At 46.9% G+C, this 17,146-nt stretch overlaps 1 protein-coding gene and 1 pseudogene across 1 annotated transcript in view; both read right to left on the reverse strand.

The window, feature by feature from the left end:
* LOC136651116 (acid-sensing ion channel 2) overlaps positions 1-17,146 on the reverse strand; it is a 471,153-nt gene that overhangs the window by 165,361 nt on the left and 288,646 nt on the right. The window lies entirely within an intron of this gene.
* On the reverse strand, positions 9,362-9,481 carry LOC136655138 (5S ribosomal RNA; annotated as a pseudogene).

The following is a 17,146-nucleotide window of genomic DNA, read 5'->3' on the forward strand; positions in this document are numbered from 1 at the left end:
CAACAAAACAAAATTGTATAAAAATGGACTAATCAAAACAACTCTTACAAATCGGATTCTCACAAAGACTCAACCTAGGGCCAAGCAGAAAGCCACCATTTCTCACAATTTCAGAGGACAGAAAAGCAAGGAGATATCCAGAGATGGCCTGTGGGATGCTGTTCTGATCAGGGATATTGTGCCCCCTATTCTCAGTGTTCAGCTTTAAAAATAAAAATTTAAAATAAATCGCCAGTGGTTCCAAAACTTACTGGGGTTATGGAACCTCCCACCCCAACCCCCCATAGCCTCTTCTTCCTGGCTCAACCAGACACTACCATTTTGGGTCTCATGACATTTTGCAAGATCCAAGATTGGGGTACCCAGGAAAGCCATGCTGCGGCACAGTTTGGGTACCACTGATCTCCAGCTATTACTTATGAAGATATACAGAAAAGCAACTGCTCACCAAGAAGCAGGACAATTAAATAACTTTTAAGCTATTTATGTATTTATGCTGTGATTATTCTGCAATACTTTCAAGGATCCAAACCAAACAACTCCAGAGCCTTTGTGTTGCTGGTCCACAATACTGATCACAGAGATGGATCTGACTGGGCAATCTGGAACTCAAGAAGTACAAAGCATTAGCTAATCCCCTCTCAAGACCTGGGAGCTCCTGGACTCTCAAGGCCTGTTTCACACATATTATTTTCATGCTAGTGAAGCCTCAGTCCTCATCAGGTGGACCCACTGCCAGTTACTTCATCTTGAACACTAGAGGGCCTCTTCACACCTCACACTTTTTAATGTACATATCAGCTTGAAGTATGGTGGTTAGAGGGTTGGCCTTGGACCAGGAAGACATGGGTTCAAATTTCCCTTGGCCACAAGGCTCACTAAGTAATCTTGGGTCAGTCATTCTCCCTCAGTGTAATGTTCCTCACAGTGTTGTTCTGAGAATAAGAGGAAGGGGGAATCTTGTTCATCACCTTGAGGTCCTTGGGGAAAGAGCAACTTATAAGCATGGAGGCAGCTGACATATACCATGCAGATGCACTTTCCAAGGTGCTCATAATTGGCTATAGTTCCCTGTTCAGTGTTGGCATCCTGGTAAATCTGCATTTGTGACAGTCTAGATAAGCCATTCTCAGTGGGGGGCACATAATCATCATCATCATCATCATCAACTTTATTTATATCCCGCCCTTCTCCCTAAAAGGGACCCAGGGCGGCTGGGGAGCCCTGGCATATTTGAATGGGGTTACAGACTGAAAACTGATAGAAGGGGATTTTATGTTGTATTCTGATTTATGTTGGATCCTTGTATTCTTGTTTGACAGTCTGAACTTGTCAACCGTTATAAGCTGCGTTCAGATGACCAAACAGTATAGCGACTTTCACCAAAAGCAACTCTCAGACCTCTGTAATGTTCATGGTACTGAACTCCTCTAAACACAATCCCCATATTTCATCACAGCAAGAATCACGTTCAGTGATGTTATGTGAGAAGGGCCAGAGTTATCCGTGGTTTTGCTTACAAGAGAGGAAGTTTCTGACAGAAAGAGGTATCCTGAGAGAGGGGTGAAGAAGGTCCTAACTGGGAATTCCTGTCCTCATTAACAGAAGAGGTAGTCTTTAAGAAGGAATCTTTAATCTTGCTTCCTTCCTGCAGTGGAAGAACAAGAATACCCCTTGACTGCCTGTTTATAGCTAGAATAGCAGTTAGTGTAGTATAGAGATCAAGCTGTGAGCCATGAAACCCTGGGTCCAAATATTGCACCTGCCATGAACTGACAAGGTGATCTTAGGTAAGTTGCTATCTCTTAGTCCGAGTTCCACATCTACGATAAAAGGACCACCACCACCCAGTAAGGTATGACAGTAAAGATTCCAGTGATAAAACACCTCATATGTATTCTTTACACCTCTTTTGCCAATGCCCAATTTTACAAACACACACACCCCATTACACATTGCTGCTGATGAAACCACCAACTACCAGCTTGAACACAACCTGCTTGTGTTGGACATTGTACCAGGAACTGACATGTCTGCCATACATGTCCACCAAAATGAGACACCAATTTCAGACTAAGTAGATCTTAGTCTACTTAGACCTTAGCAGACGAAGATTTCAAAAATGCAGAAGTTGGGAAGCAACAGGAGGAAGACGCATCCATGGTTGGCAGCAAGCCCCTCAAGTGTCTTTCAAAATACAAATCTCAAAAGCAGCCAAATCCTTACAGCCCGGAAAGTGCATCATAACAATGTTATGCTTTCCCAGTCACAGAACATCGGACTCCCAAAATAACAGTTTTTCCCAAACCCATAAACCAACATCTCCAGTTTTACTAAGCACCAACTGTGTTCTGATGTTGGCTTCCAATTTGGCTCTTCCAATCCTGGTTAGGGAAACCATTTCTGCCAGCTGCCACTCTATTTCTCAAGAATCATAATCTCCATTTCCATTCCTTTCCACACACCAGTTTACCAACCTGCACATACACCTTTCTCTAAATATAATTGTCTTTTTGCCAACCTCTCCCCATCAAGGGAGAACAGGGAATAGTTGCATCCACACACTTCAAGGAACTGCAAACCCCTTCTATTTCAAGGGCCTGTCCATCCTGGAAAGAAGGATAAAAAGTAGCTTATTTCTCCCACTCTTAAAACTCTTAGTACCCACAAAGCCTTCTCTTTCTAAACTGAACCTTATTTTACAAGTCTCCTCCTTGCACAGACACAGCTTCTATGAACTCCCATACTTGTGGAGTGGCACAGCACACCCACCTCCTATCCATTCCACAAGAGACAGGGATAAGGGTAGCCTTACCTCCTTTCCACTGCAAGGAAGTCTTCAGGAGCTGCAGTCCTCCCCCACCAAGAGAGTCTCCCCCCTGGATTGCTATTTTTGTTTCCTCTTTCCAAAATTGTTAAGATTAAAACTGCTAAAAACAGGTAGTATTTTTAAGCTTCTGGCAAGGCAAGGAAAAGAGAAAGCTTCACCTGCTAAAATTTCTGCTTGTCATGTAGTTGTTAAAGATGCAGGAACTTTGCCAGGAAAAAAGCAGGTGGAAATCTATTCCCTGCTCCATCATCATCTCTGAAAAGCACACACACTCCACAGCTACAAGGTGAAGACCTTTCTTTGTGATTAGATCTACCTTTGACAACTGCAGGACATGCAAAAATTCAACAGGTGCTGCATTCTCAGCATCCCTGAATTTGAGGAAAAGAAGGGAATGGCTATACCTGTTGGCTTCCTGCCTCATTCAGCTGTTAAAGACATATCCCTAGTACTGGCAAAAATGTGACAGCCTCTCCTCCGCCCTGCCAAAAACCCTACCAAGTAAATGAAAATGCATTATCAGGTTGATAATATCAACAGATACCTATCCTATTCATAGAGACAAGTGTAGGGCTCAAAAAGGGGGGGGGGGATCCAATACAGCCTCCTTAACTTTAAGAGTTCAACTCTTAAAGTTGCATGGAATACAAAAGATGTGGTGCTCCCTCCCATCACTACATCACCACCAGACTTGTTGGATTTCTGCCTGCCATCCATAACTTTAAGAAATCAACTCTTAGCATTGCAAGGAATTCAACAGGTGCAGTGCTCCCTCTCAGCACCCCATTGCCACTGGACCTGTTGGATTTCTGCCTGCTGTCCTGCTCCATAACTGCAAGAGTCCAAATCCTAGAGCTGCATGGAATTCAACAGGTGTGGTGCTCCCTCCCATCATCCCACTGCCACTGGACCTGTTGGATTTCTGCCTGCCACTCTGCTCCTTAAGAGTTCAGCCGTTAGAGCTGCATGGAATTCAATGGGTGTGGTTCTCCCCATCACCACATCACTAGTGAACCTGTTAGATTTCTGTCTGCTGTCCTGCTCTATAAGAGTCCAACCCTTAGAGCTGCATGGACAGGTACGGCACTCCCTTCCATCACCCCAACAGCAGAGAACCTGTTGGACTTATGCCTGCTGTCCTGCTGCTTAAGGGTCCAAGCCTTAGAGTTCAATGGACTTCAACAGGTGCAGTGCTCTCTCCCATCACCCCACTGCCACTTGACCTGTTGAATTTGTGCCTGCTGTCCTGTTCCATGACTTTAAGAGTCAGAGCTGCATGGAATTCTACAGGTGTGGTGCTCCCTCATCACCTGGGGACTTCAACAGGTGCGGCGCTCCCTCCCAGCACCCCACTGCCACTCGACCCGTTGGACTGCTGCCTGCCATAAGGGCCCCGCCCGTCCGCCCGCGCGCCCACTCACGGCGGAGAAGTTGTGCGGGCCGCACTGCTCGCCGCGGAACTTGCAGGAGAGGAGCATGTCGTCGAGGCGGTGCCCGAGGCGGTCCACGAAGTCCTCGCTGATGCCGCCGAAGTGCCTGGGCGGCAGGAAGAGGCGGAAGTCGGCCAGCTTGGCGAACCAGCGCAGGCGCTCGGGCTCGGCGCGCAGCAGCTCGGCCAGCAGCGGGCGCGCGGTGCGGTTGGGCAGCAGCAGCCCCAGCCAGTGGCCGGCGTAGTAGAGGTCGCCCTTGGAGAGGCGCGGGAAGCGCAGCGGGTTGTTGTTGCAGAGCGTGACGGCGGGGAAGGCCAGCTGGCGGCTCCACTCGGTGCGCACCGTCGTGTGCGAGGGGAAGGCCAGCCAGTGCAGCAGCCGGTTCGACGACCACGCCAGCAGCAGCCCCAGCGACGCGCCCACGGCCAGCAGCCACAGCGCCCGCCGCGCCGGCGCCGCCCGCCGCCAGCGCACCGCCCGCAGGCCCGGCAGCCGCGGCCGCACCGGCCCGCGCCCCGGCCGCCCCCTCGGGCCCCGCGCCCGCGCCCGCCGCGCCGCCGCCGCCATGCGCGCTCCCCGCCTCCCGCGCCCTCGCAGGGCGGCAGCCGCGGAGCAGCGGCAGCATCCAGAGCGCGGGCGGGGGCGCCGGCCGAGGGGGCGGCCGCTCCGCTCGCCCGCTTCAGACGGCCGCCGGCACCCGGCGCGGGCGGCGGGGGGGAAGCTCGACGCGCCGCCGCCGCCGCTCCCACCACCTCTGCCCGGCCGGGCGTCGGTCCCCGGCGCGGCTCATCCCGCAGATCCAGGCGAGAAGGGGGGCGGCGCTCGGCTCCGTAGTCACTGCCCTGGCCACCCCTCCAGCCTCCGCGCCCGCCGCCCGGGGAGGGGCAGGCAAGCCGCGCCCCCCGCCGGCCGCGCTCGCAGGGCAGGCTCGCCCGCAAGGCTCCCTTCCTTCCCTCGGAGGCCGGCGAGGAGGCGCCGCGGCTCCTCCTCCTGCCAGCGGGGGGGCAGGGGGTGTGGAGAGGAGGGGAGGGCTTCGGCAAGACGCACAGCCCAGCGTTAGGCACGTCTACTCGGAGGTAAGCCCCATTAGGTTCCATGGGGCTTGATCCTAGGAAAGTGCATAGTCTTGGAGCCCAATCCTAGGCATGTCTACTCAGAAGTAAGTCCCATTAGGTTCAATGGGGCTTGCTCCCAGGAAAGTGCATAGGATTGTAGCATTGGAGCCCAATCCTAGGCATGTCTACTCAGAAGTAAGTCCCATTAGGTTCAATGGGGCTTGCTCCCAGCTAAGTGTCCATAGGATTATAGCCTTGGAGCCCAATCCTAGGCATGTCTACTCAGAAGTAAGTCCCATTAGGTTCAATGGGGCTTGCTCCCAGCTAAGTGTCCATAGGATTGTAGCCAAAGGCTGCAATCCTATCCATACTTTCCTGGGAGTAAGCCAAATTGAACACAGTGGGACTTACTTCTGAGTAGATTTGCATAGGATTGTGCTGTTAATCGGCTTAAATCCTAGGTTTGTTTTTTTTCTGCCTTGCAGATGCTGCTGCTGCTGCTGCCTTGAGGTGAAGTGAGGTGAACATCAACTTTGGAAAAATGCAAAGCATAAATCCTTTTGGCCTTTGTACATCTCATCATAATCAGCAACCTCTGTGACTGGGAAAAAATATTCAGATTCTTGTCTAAAAAAAAGAGGGGAGGGGAGAGGCAACTTCTACACTCATCACCTCAAATACATAATTTAAGCCATTTCTGCCCAATGTCGCATATTTACAACAGAGACCAAATGTGTACATCTGTGGGCCAGGCAGAAATGGGTTAAGAAGCACTTACAGCAGCAATTTTCAACCAGTGTACCACCATGGCACATTGGTATGCTGCTAATGGTCCACAGGTGTCCCGCAGGAGTTTGGGGGAGGCACATTTATTAGCAGGGCCATTGGGGGTGTGTGAGCCCCCTTGCCAGCAGTGTAGTGTGCCTTGTCAATTGTCAAAAAAAAACCAATGGTGTGCCTTGACCATTTTAGTGCTTTGTCAGTGTGCTGTGAGATGAAAAGGGCTGACAATCTCTGACTTAACAGGAACTTTGCACATGGTGAGAGACATCAGGTTGCAGGCTCCAGGGTTGAGCCTGCCACCAAAAACATGTTGCTGATCCGATCCTGTTGTACAGATAATGATGGGAGCTGCGCAACATCGTTTTTGGACTTTGTTCCAAAAATGGAGCCTTCTGAATATGTAAAACATTCCCTTGATGAAGGGCCATCTGTGCCCCTAAAATGAGCCGAGTTCTTGAATTATGAATATTTGTCAGTGTCTTGAATTTTGAATAAATCTCTCTCTGTCTCCTCTGTGGGCTGTTTCTGTGTGGCGCTCACATTGGGGTTTTTTTTTTCTTTTCCTGGATCACAGTTTGAGTAAGCTTGGCATTCTGTGGATGCTTAGAAATAAACTCCTTTTATTTCATAAAAATTGTCAATAGCTGTGTCCATTTGGAAAAAATCCAAGCGCCTCAACTGAAAAATCCTTTACTAGGCCCACTCACCCCCCCAAAAAATATACACTCACTTATTATCTTAAGCAAGCTTCTGAGGACCTACCTGTGCAGCTGCAATGCAGCCCCAAGGTAAGGGAACAAATGTTCCGATACCTTGAGGAGGCCTCTTTGACTGCCTCCCCACCACAGGATGCAGTGCACTCCCCATTGGCAGGGCTGCACCAGCACTGGAAAATTGGATAGGATTGGGCCCTGAGTTCTCTAGAACTCTTCATTAAGCTGGGAGTTAAGCATCTCCTTTAGCATGGCTTGGTTCTAATGATCCATACCAAAGAAAAAAGCATTTCACACATATAAAAGGCATCCTCTCTTTAGATGTTTGAGGATGAAGCCCTCACATGGAAAAACTACCCTGGAGCTCAGCTGAGCACATTGGCACAACATGCTACTCTGTCTATATTTATTATTAAACTACAGAGGGGACATGACAGCTTAGAAAACTATGAACCCTGTGGAGTGAATGAACGAAGAAAAATTGTTCTCTTTTTTTTATATAGTGTTAGAATTTGGGGTCATCTAGTGAAACGGATTCTGCAGCAGGTTCAGGAAAAATTTCTTCATTGTACTCACAATTGATGTAAGGAAATCATTATTAGTAAGACATAGACATTGCAATGGTGGCCACTTCCTTAGATGGCTTTAAAATAGGATTAAACAAGTTTTATGTGGGATATATCTTGTCAATGGCAATTAGCTATGATCACTAGGTTACAGACTTCCAAACTGAGAGGCAGGATAACCATTATATGGAGACAAATCAACAGGGGAATCACCCACTGTTGGTGGTGGATTTCCCCAGGACATCGGGCCAGTCCCTGTCAGACCACGTGAACCTTCAGTAATTCACCAAAGGCTATTCTTAAATTCTCAAATCAATCCCCAAAGCTTTGGAAGTTTTGTGAGCCCCCATGCACTTATCCAAAGCTACTGAACTGCTTCATGAGGCTAGGAACTTTGATTCTCCAACAAACTGAAATGCTTGGCTCACAATCCTAAACATGTTGCGAACATTGCAGAAAAGTTAGTTGTGACTAATGTGTAGCGAAAGCTCCTATACACTCCTTCGTGGTTAGCAGATCCGCAAGCCAAAGAGCTACTGCAGATCAGCTTTTTCCCAGATGTGACACTGTTAAGGAATATATGTATTCCTGGGCCTGGTGTGTATGGCTCCTGGCAATAGTTGCTGCCATGTGACCACAGTAATGCCCCCAGCATCCCACGTGGGCAGTGAGTGAGACTGGAAAATATAAGATCCCAGGAAATTCCTGGGTCCCCTCCTTTGGCTCCTGGCTTTCCTTTGGCTTTCTGACCCTGAGCCCCAGTACAAATTACCCCCTTTACCCCCCTCACCTAGGCTCTGCCTGCACCCACTGAATCAGTTAGGCTTTCCAAAGGAGGCAGAGGAAGGAAAGAATAGGCAGGCAGGAGGTCTAACAGGGCAGGGAGGGAATCGAATCGGGCCTGATAGGGCAGGAACAGTAGCAGTGGTTGCTGCCATATCCTATCCACCTTCCCAGGCCTGATTTCCTGACACGGGGCTGCTCAGACCTGCACCAGCGATTTTGCTGGCACTGACCAGAGTAGCCTCATAGTGGCTGCTGGGGCTTAGCCTGGGATAATTTGTCCCCTTTCCTGCTATCCTTTGGCCTCAGTATTTTCAGCTGGGAAATGGGAACAAAATATAAAGAAATTTTATAAGATTGTCCTTTTGTGGAACTTGAGGATTGGGAGACAGGGGGTGGGTGGAGCAGGACGCTTTGGAAGGGAAAGGGGATTTAAATCCCCTGCAGTGGGTCTCCATGAACCTGCACCACTGATTTCACTGGAACAAGTTCAAGGAGTGATGGGGTGGGTAGGCTATGGGTGAGGAGGACAGGATCTGGCACGTTTCATCACCACCAGATCCATCACCTCCTGTAGCCTCTCTGCCTCTATTTCTCCCACCTCTCCACCCAATTTCACTCTCTCCCTGCCCCCATTCCACCCTCCCACCTCCCATGCTGGCTTACCTTCTCTGGCAGACAGCCAGTGCAGCAACAGCAGAAGCAGGAAGCCTCTGGCTCTGCCTTTCAACAGAAAAATTCAGGCTGCAATCCTATACACCAGTGTTTCTCAAACTGTGGGCTGGGACCCACTAGGTGGGTCAGGAGCCCATTTCAGGTGGGTCCCCATTCATTTCAATCTTTTATTTTTAATATGTGTTTATGCGTATATGTGTATGGAGGAGGTGTATGTGCAACCTCCTGATTTTAGAAAAGGGCTATGTCAGAATGCCAGATGCAAGGGAGGGCACCAGGATGCAGGTCTCTTGTTATCTGCTGTGCTCCCTGGGGCATTTGGTGGGCCCCTGTGAGATACAGGAAGCTGGACTAGATGGGCCTATGGTCTGATCCAGTGGGGCTGTTCTTATGTTTCTTATGTTAATATATTAGACTTGATGCTACCATGGCATGCGATTGCATTAGGGGAAATGTGACAGATCTGTACTTTTAACAAGCTACTCTGTATGGTTGGCAACCTTCAGTCTTGAAAGACTATGGTAGAAGCCTACAGCACCCGGTATTCCCAGGCAGTCTCCCACCCAAGTACTAACCAGGCCTGACCCTGCTTAGCTTCCAAGATCAGATGAGATCAGGCACCTGCAGGGTAACACTTGCTGCATATTCTTTTAACAATTATAGTAAATGGGACTTACTTCTGGGTAAATGTGGGTAGGATTGCAGCCTTGAATTGTTAAAAATTTTCCTGCTTGATGATGTCACTTATGGTCATGACATTACTTCTGATGGGTCCTGACAGACTCTCATTTTAAAAGTGGGTTCCAGTGCTAAATGTGTGTGAGAACCACTGCTATACACACTTACCTGGGAGTAAGCCTCAAAGAACCTAGTGGGGCTTTCTTCTAAGTAGACAAGTCTAGAATTGCACTGCAACTTATCTAAAAGCATGTGTGAACTGGACTGTTTTCCTTTCTGCTCAAAGAGTTTTGTGCAAATTGAATTTCTTTCCCCTGCCAACGCAATGGATTCTGCTATATAGTGGTGAAGAGAGTTAACCTTCTGCTTTGCAGGTTCTCCTCCCACAGGTCTCTCTGATCAATGAGACTGTACTGGGCATCATTCCATCATCTAATAATCCTATACGAAGGCTTTTAACATAGCTATCTGAGATCCACTGCATGGGTAGATATCTTCCTAAACTTCAGTCAAATAAACTATTTTTTTTCCAAGAGATGCACACAGATCTACAAGTCAAGTCCCCACTAAAGTTTAAAAAACTTTAGGATGTAGCATTTTGGTGCTACTTGAGGAGCAGCCTGAGATGCTGCGTTGGTGTGGCAGAAAAGCCATGGCAAGAATTAGACAACAGACCCAGGTTTCAGAGAGGTTGAAAGTGCTGGAAGCAGGAGCAAGAATGAAATCAAGGGAGAAGTGAAGTGCCCTCTCCCAGCTCCTGACCCAGCCTTTTATTAAGTCTCAAAACACATGATATAAGATTACATAGTTGGGAAATTTCCACAAGGATGCTACTTTTCATAACGGCTGTCTACTAGCTAGTTCTAGCTTCACTGCAAACACATTCCTAGATAAGATTCTTCTTCCTAGCATTCTGCTGCTCACAGGCACAGAGTTCAATGACCCAACATATTTTCAAGGGCAGTTGAGTGTGCCCAAACTGCGCAGGTGTGCCTGACTTGTCCTTGATGCCAAATATGCTAAGACATCTTACCTCAGTGCCTGGGCATATAATACTACATTAGGAGGTTAAGGGCCCAATTCTATCCAACTTTCCAGCACCAGTGCAGCCTCAGTGCAAATGTTCCCATACCTTGAGGAGGCCTCTGTGACTGCCTCCCTAGCACAGGATACAGTGCACTTCCCATTGGCACAGCTGTACAGGCACTGGAAAATTGGATAGGATTGGGCCTTAAATGCTGTGGTTTCCCCAGTTCTAAATCCCCTGTGAGACTTTCAGGTACTTGACCCCCCAAAATTAAAAATTACAAGAGGAACATTTACTGCCAGTACTAAATGCACAGCCGTCTTAAGCAGTGGTGCACCACCCAGGGCAAAAATTCACAAGCATGCGCTTTTGCCTAAAACAACCCTGAAAATGGAATCAAGCATTTGACAAGCAAAGTGCAGTTTTGAAAAATCTTCAGTATTACCTGCTTTGCATATTCAGCACTGAAATTTGGCTGTTTATAGATTTTTTATAGCCACCCAAGGAAGGCAGTTTCTCCTTGGCTTCTAAACTTCAGAAAAATTAACTAGTCTCTTGCAACAAAAAGGCAAAGAACGAGGTGACGCCTTGGGGACAGAGGTGTTTCTAACAGCACTTTTGCCAGCAGACAGAAGTTGCAATCACAGTAGCAGACTGGAAGTAGAAAAAGGAAAATCTCTGGGGGAAGGTACTCAACACCTCACCTGGTTCACTCACAATCAACTCCACTGAGGGGTGGAGTCCACACATAAATAGGTACCTGCTGCTAAACCCTGGCAGCCAGCAAAGACATGTCCAGAAGTTCCTTGAGATGGGGTTGACATTGCAGGACAACACACCTGGGGAAAAAGCTCCTGCATTGTGCCATGTGAACAAGGCCCTGTGATTTCAGCTGCTCTTTTCTCCTTCCCCTCTGTTGCATCTCCCCCATGTGAGCCAGTCTAGCCAAGCTGGCATTTTGCTCTGCAAAGCAGAAACTCTTAAGTAGGTTGCTGAAAATACTGTGATTGTGCCCAAGGCCTGGGAAAACACATGCAAAAGCTGTCATTTCAGCAGTTCCATAGCAAGACGCACAGGGCTTGTCCCTGGAGGAAAGATTGCAGCAGAACAATCAAAGACAGCAGGTGCCATTTAACTTCCAACTGGACTACCCAAATATTATCCAAGTGCAGGACAAAGGAGGGGGTAGAGGCTGTGCCTTGGAGGACATTTCGCCCTGCAGGAGAGAAGGCTGCTCCTAGCCACATTGACGGAGCTTGAGGGAACTTGTATCATCTGAGAAGGAGGGGCTTTGCAGAGAACAGCAGTCTTCTAGACCCGGCTAGCATTTCCTCTGCTGGAGCTGCAGAGGTCACATCTGGGGTCTAATTTGAACAGGACTCCCTGAGGCTCAGCTCTCAAAGATGAGGAGCAGCCATCAAGACCTCTGACCCTGTACTTCTGAATGGATACAGAGAGCTTTCTCTACCACTATGCAGAGTACTTAATTGTGACCAGCAAGCAAGGGTGGGCCAGCCTCATTTGCAGGCAGTCAGCAAATTCCATTACAACGGTCTGAGAGCAGGTTTTCTTCCTAGACCAATCTCTTTTCTGCACCTCACCCCGCCAAAGTCTAGAATGTAAGCTCTTAGAGGCAGAGAGCTGTCTTGTTGGCTTGTGATATTCTGTAAAAGCCATTCACCCTAATGGCACTATCATAGTAACGTCTGCAGCATTCTGAGCTCATGACTGAGCAAACCTCTTTTCTTTAGAAGTTTATGGGCTGTTCTCCAGCAAATCCAGTTTCAAGCCTGGGTACAGCATTCTGGAAGGTGGGGTGGAAACAGGGCTTGATCAGAACCAAAGCTCAGACCTAGAAACTGTTTGTCAGAGTTGTTTGACAATCCCTGAGCATATTTCATTGCAGTGAGAGCACAAACACAGCAGGGATTCTAGCATCCTTCCTCTTCAAAATTAATTCTCTTTCAGTTATGTTAGAGAAGGAAGGAGTGGGACCAGGAGGAGGTCTCTGTAAAATCCATGCCTCTGCAATCTCATCTTGAAGTACTGAATTCGATATCTGATGTGGACCTGACCTTGCTTCCTTCCTTGAAGTGTGGGAACGCTAAGGGGGTTCCTCTTTGTGAAACAGAAAGATGGTACTGCATGTACATTTTAATTAACTTGCATGGCTCTAGACTTTCCTCATCACTCACTGATGACTCCCTTGCTCCTATCTTATCAATGACATATCTTCACTCCTCCCCCCAGTACTTCATGCCCTTCCTTGTCCCCAGATTTCTCTTGGCTTTGGGGGAGCAAAATATATTATGCAAAATAAAAATGGTATATGCAAATATGATTATAGTTTATTCTAATGGCAACAAAATCCCTTGGCATTCAATCTGGAGTTATGGCAGCTGAGCACTTTTTAAATATTATATTATTAGCTCCATCATCATCATCCCATTGTTCAGTCCTCAGAGACCCTTCCACAGCAGCTTACAATCAAATCACATAATAAAATGACTGTAATAAAAAGCAACAGCAAAATCATAAACGTGCAATAAAATCCCAGAATTATGGAATCAGAGACCAGCGATAACGCAAAAGCTCAGTGAACATGTAAGGTCTTTCTTTACCCACCTTCTAAAAACCTGGAGGAAATCGAACCTGGTGGCCTTAAGTTTCTGAGTTCCACGTTTATGGCCAAATATTTCTATGCCAGTCATCACATTCAAAAAGAAAAACAAAATACCAAGCAATTGAGGGGAGATTGAAGGCTCTGGGAGAACTTTCATTCTGGCACTACTACTCAGACAGCCCTATAATAATGCCATTTGGTCAGAAAGGTAATTGGATATCAACTGCATATCAGCAAGGTATGTCAGGAGACTGTTTTAGCTCTTCTAAAGCCCTAACTTTATTAGAAAACATTTTCACTCTTTATATGTGGAGTTAGAGAGAGAGAGAGAGAGAGTCTCTCTCTCTCTCACTGTTGTTTCAAAATGGCAGCAAGCAAACTCTCCTGTTTAATTTACTATTCTTAAAGCAGTCAGCCTGGAGCACTAAAACAGCATTATCCATACTACAGGGAATTGATGTTTTCCTTTCCTTTCTTCCCACTCCTTCTCTCTTTTCTGTTTGTTTTTTTTTATGTACAGTTAGGAACAAAAAAACGGAGGTGGAGAGCTAGTGAAGTCATGTACACAAACAATCCAGTCTTGCCCTCGGGGCCCAGCGTCAGTGCACAGCATCCTTAAAGCAACTGCTGGGGGCCCCAATGCCCTAGTAAGGCCCACTGCTAATGCATGCTATGGTAAAAACTCCAGATACTTTTCCTCTCTTTTTTTTGCCCATTTTTCCACTAATTTTGGACACTTCCAACTCCCCTTCCAGCAAGGCTTCCATGATGTCTCTGCATCCTAAAGCTGCTGAGCTGCACCATTACAGAAGGGCCACATGGCATCCCAGGTGGCTATTATGTGGATCCTGTGCTTTCTTGTTTCCCTTAAGCCAGTGTTTCTCAAACAGTGGTACTTGAGGTGGTGTCTGGTGGTACTCACAGGACCCCTGGAGCCCTGCTATCCAGCAGTGAGACCAGCTATGCAACATAACAAACAAAGTGCCAAAGCATGATTTTCTGCACTTGAAAAAGCTCTCCCATCCACTCTGCGTCTTTTACTGGTGTTTGTTGTATTGCAATTGGCCTCCCAAACCAGAAGTAACTGGTGATGATGTCATCGCCATTTAATTTCGTTGGTACTTCAAATAGGTGGCCCATGTGAAGTGGTAAGGCAGAGGACAAACGTTGAGAAAAACTGCTTTAAACAAAGGGTTCTGGCTAAACTTCCTGCTGAGATTGGCATGTGACCACTGATTAAGCAACCAAGTGCACCTGGTTAGATAAAAGGGGTGGGATGGGATGGGATGCTTGGGGTTCAAACTCATCCAACACCACTGCAGCAGCCCTACTTTTTTTTAACTGAATGCACAGGGATGCTCTGGGTTGTTGCCTCTGGTTCATCACTGATGTGCCATGTCCATGCATTGATAAAGTGATCTCTGCTCCTCACAGGAGTGCAAGAACCAGACCTCCTTCTCTTCTGTTAGGCAGCTTGAGTCACTTAAGGTAAGAGAGCATCTAGCAATTTGCATTCAAACTTGTATTTAAAGCGATGTGACCACTTTTGGCCCACCACCCTGTTTTACTGTTGATATGAGTCTGGCTTTTTGATTCTCTGCATTTCCTTCCTAGTTCTTTTCTTCATAGCCTCATTAGCCACTTGCTGTGTTCCACCATTACCACCATCTACTGCATGAATGGTCACCAACGTCATTGGTATCCTCTGTAAAACTTCTTCCCTGTATAACTCCTGCTTACTGCGACATTTGTCTATGCGGTGGAGGCAAAATAGAGTTGTGCTCAGCGATTCCTGTCTTTCTTCCTGCCACTGCTTAACCTTTGGTCAGCCTTACAATTGACCTCTGGATTGGTCTCATTCATAGGCAGTCTGAGTTCATCTTACCACCATTGGTCTCATTCATAGGCAGTCTGAGTTGATCTGACCACAGTTCCCTGTAGTTCCTTAATAAGGTGCTTCAGTCTGGCTACCTTCTTGTTTAGCAGAGACTATGACAGGTCTTGCTACCTTTCTTCCCCAAGGTCTGACCTTCAAGGCACCAACTCTGCAAATACATCAGTCGACAGCAGGGATTCTAGTCATTAAGAAAAAAAGATGTGTAAGACTGAAGTCGCCTCACCCCAATTGTAATCAGTCAAGAAGATCTCTGTTGACATTAAGACATTTAAGGTGAAGACAGACAGAAAGAGAAGTCTCAGCAGCTTCTTCATCTTCTACGCACTATGAACCTGGCTTCCTTCTAGCTTGCCATGACAGTTGCATGAAAGATTTACATCTGATCAGTGGAACAAATTCTGATTCAGTGTCTTGCCACTTCCCATATGCACCTTTTCTAAATTTTTGAAGCACTGCATGCATGCTATGTTTATATGTTAAACCCTCATATTATTATGATTTGCAACAACCAACAGTTGCAAAATTACAGTATTCTAAAGACTTAGGAGAAGTAAAAGCTGATGAGATTACAGCAGGGCCCGCCTTAGGGCAATGTGGCCTATGTTGTGACATTGGGCCCCTCTCTCTGGGGAGTGCACACTGGGGCAGAAGGCAGGTCTCCCACTGCTGCAACTAGAATCTGGCAGCCTGGGAGGGCAGCACAACAAGCAGAGTGTGGGCTTATGTGTCCTCCCTTGGGACTGTTTGGCCTGAAATGGGCCTCCCAGAAGTGATTGGCGGTGACATAACACAACAAGTGTCTGACTTGCCACCGTTGCAGTTGCCACAGCTACTTGGTGAGTGGAGGGCACCACGTGAGCACCCCTGGTCCTGAGGCTGGCCTTGCATTACAGGGTCTTCCTTTCAGAGGAAGACCTTCCACGCTTGAGCTCCACTGCACAGAAAACTGGCATAACCCTTTTATTTTTTAAAGCCACCCCCAAACAGAAGAACATCAAGCAGTGAAACTGCTTCTGTTGTTCTCACAGCAGTGTGTCTGAATACATCCTCGGAGATCCAATTCTAGCAACAACATAAGTTCCAGCTTCATTGTTTGCAGCAATTCCCTTGATCTTCAGTGAAGCTCATACTTGATCCATTAATATTGCACATTCTGCCAGGATTTTAAATAACATCCATCACTGTTACCCCCAAATTCTCAATTCTCAAGCACTGTCACATATTGTCAACTACTATTAATGCCTGTAAACATGTTTAAGCTTATGGAGACACATACCAGTGGCACATAATTATATACTTGCTTTTTCTTTATGTTAACAGAATGTGATATTGCTTAGCCATTACATGTATGCTAACTGTCCAGTCCTATACATGTCTACTCTGAAGTAGGCATGTTCCATTGAGTTCACTCGGACCCACTTGCAAGTTACTGTGTATAGCACTGCAGTGAGTGTATACACACTTTCCCATTGAATGCAATGGGATTTGCTTCTGAGCAGACATTCATAGGATTGTGCTGCAAGTGTAGTCTGCATTCTGATTCTGAGATGTGTTAACATGTCCTTTGTTTTTCTCAGACACTTCATAAAACTGGTGTCTTATTTAGACTGAAAGGCCATAAGAATATAATAGTACTGTACGTTTTTGGAAGAGTGCTATGAGAAGGCAGCCACAAAGAATTTGAGAATAATTGACCTCTGAATATTAGATTACTATAGTCAGATCTCTGTTATTAAAACACACACACACACACACACACACACATACACACACATCTATTAGGGCCAAGCTACAGGTTATGTGGAAGATCATAATTGGATCACCTGTTTCCAAGTTTATTTTAACTGAAAAGCAACTGCAGTGGGGTGCTAATTTGCTCTCAATAGCAGCCCTGGGGAAGGGGGTGTTTCCCAATATAAATTTTCCCCTAAGGCTGTTATTAGCCCAACTGGGTAAAAGATAGAGGTTGAGCTAACAACAGCTTCTAAGGGGTGATTTGGGTTGGGAAATGGATCAGAAAAGAGGAGATGGGTTCGAGAGAGAGAGAGAGAGAGAGAGAGAGAGAGAGAGAGATTTCAGTTGTAAA

This window comes from Tiliqua scincoides, chromosome 5 (assembly GCF_035046505.1).
Source record: "Tiliqua scincoides isolate rTilSci1 chromosome 5, rTilSci1.hap2, whole genome shotgun sequence".
NCBI lineage: Eukaryota > Metazoa > Chordata > Lepidosauria > Squamata > Scincidae > Tiliqua > Tiliqua scincoides.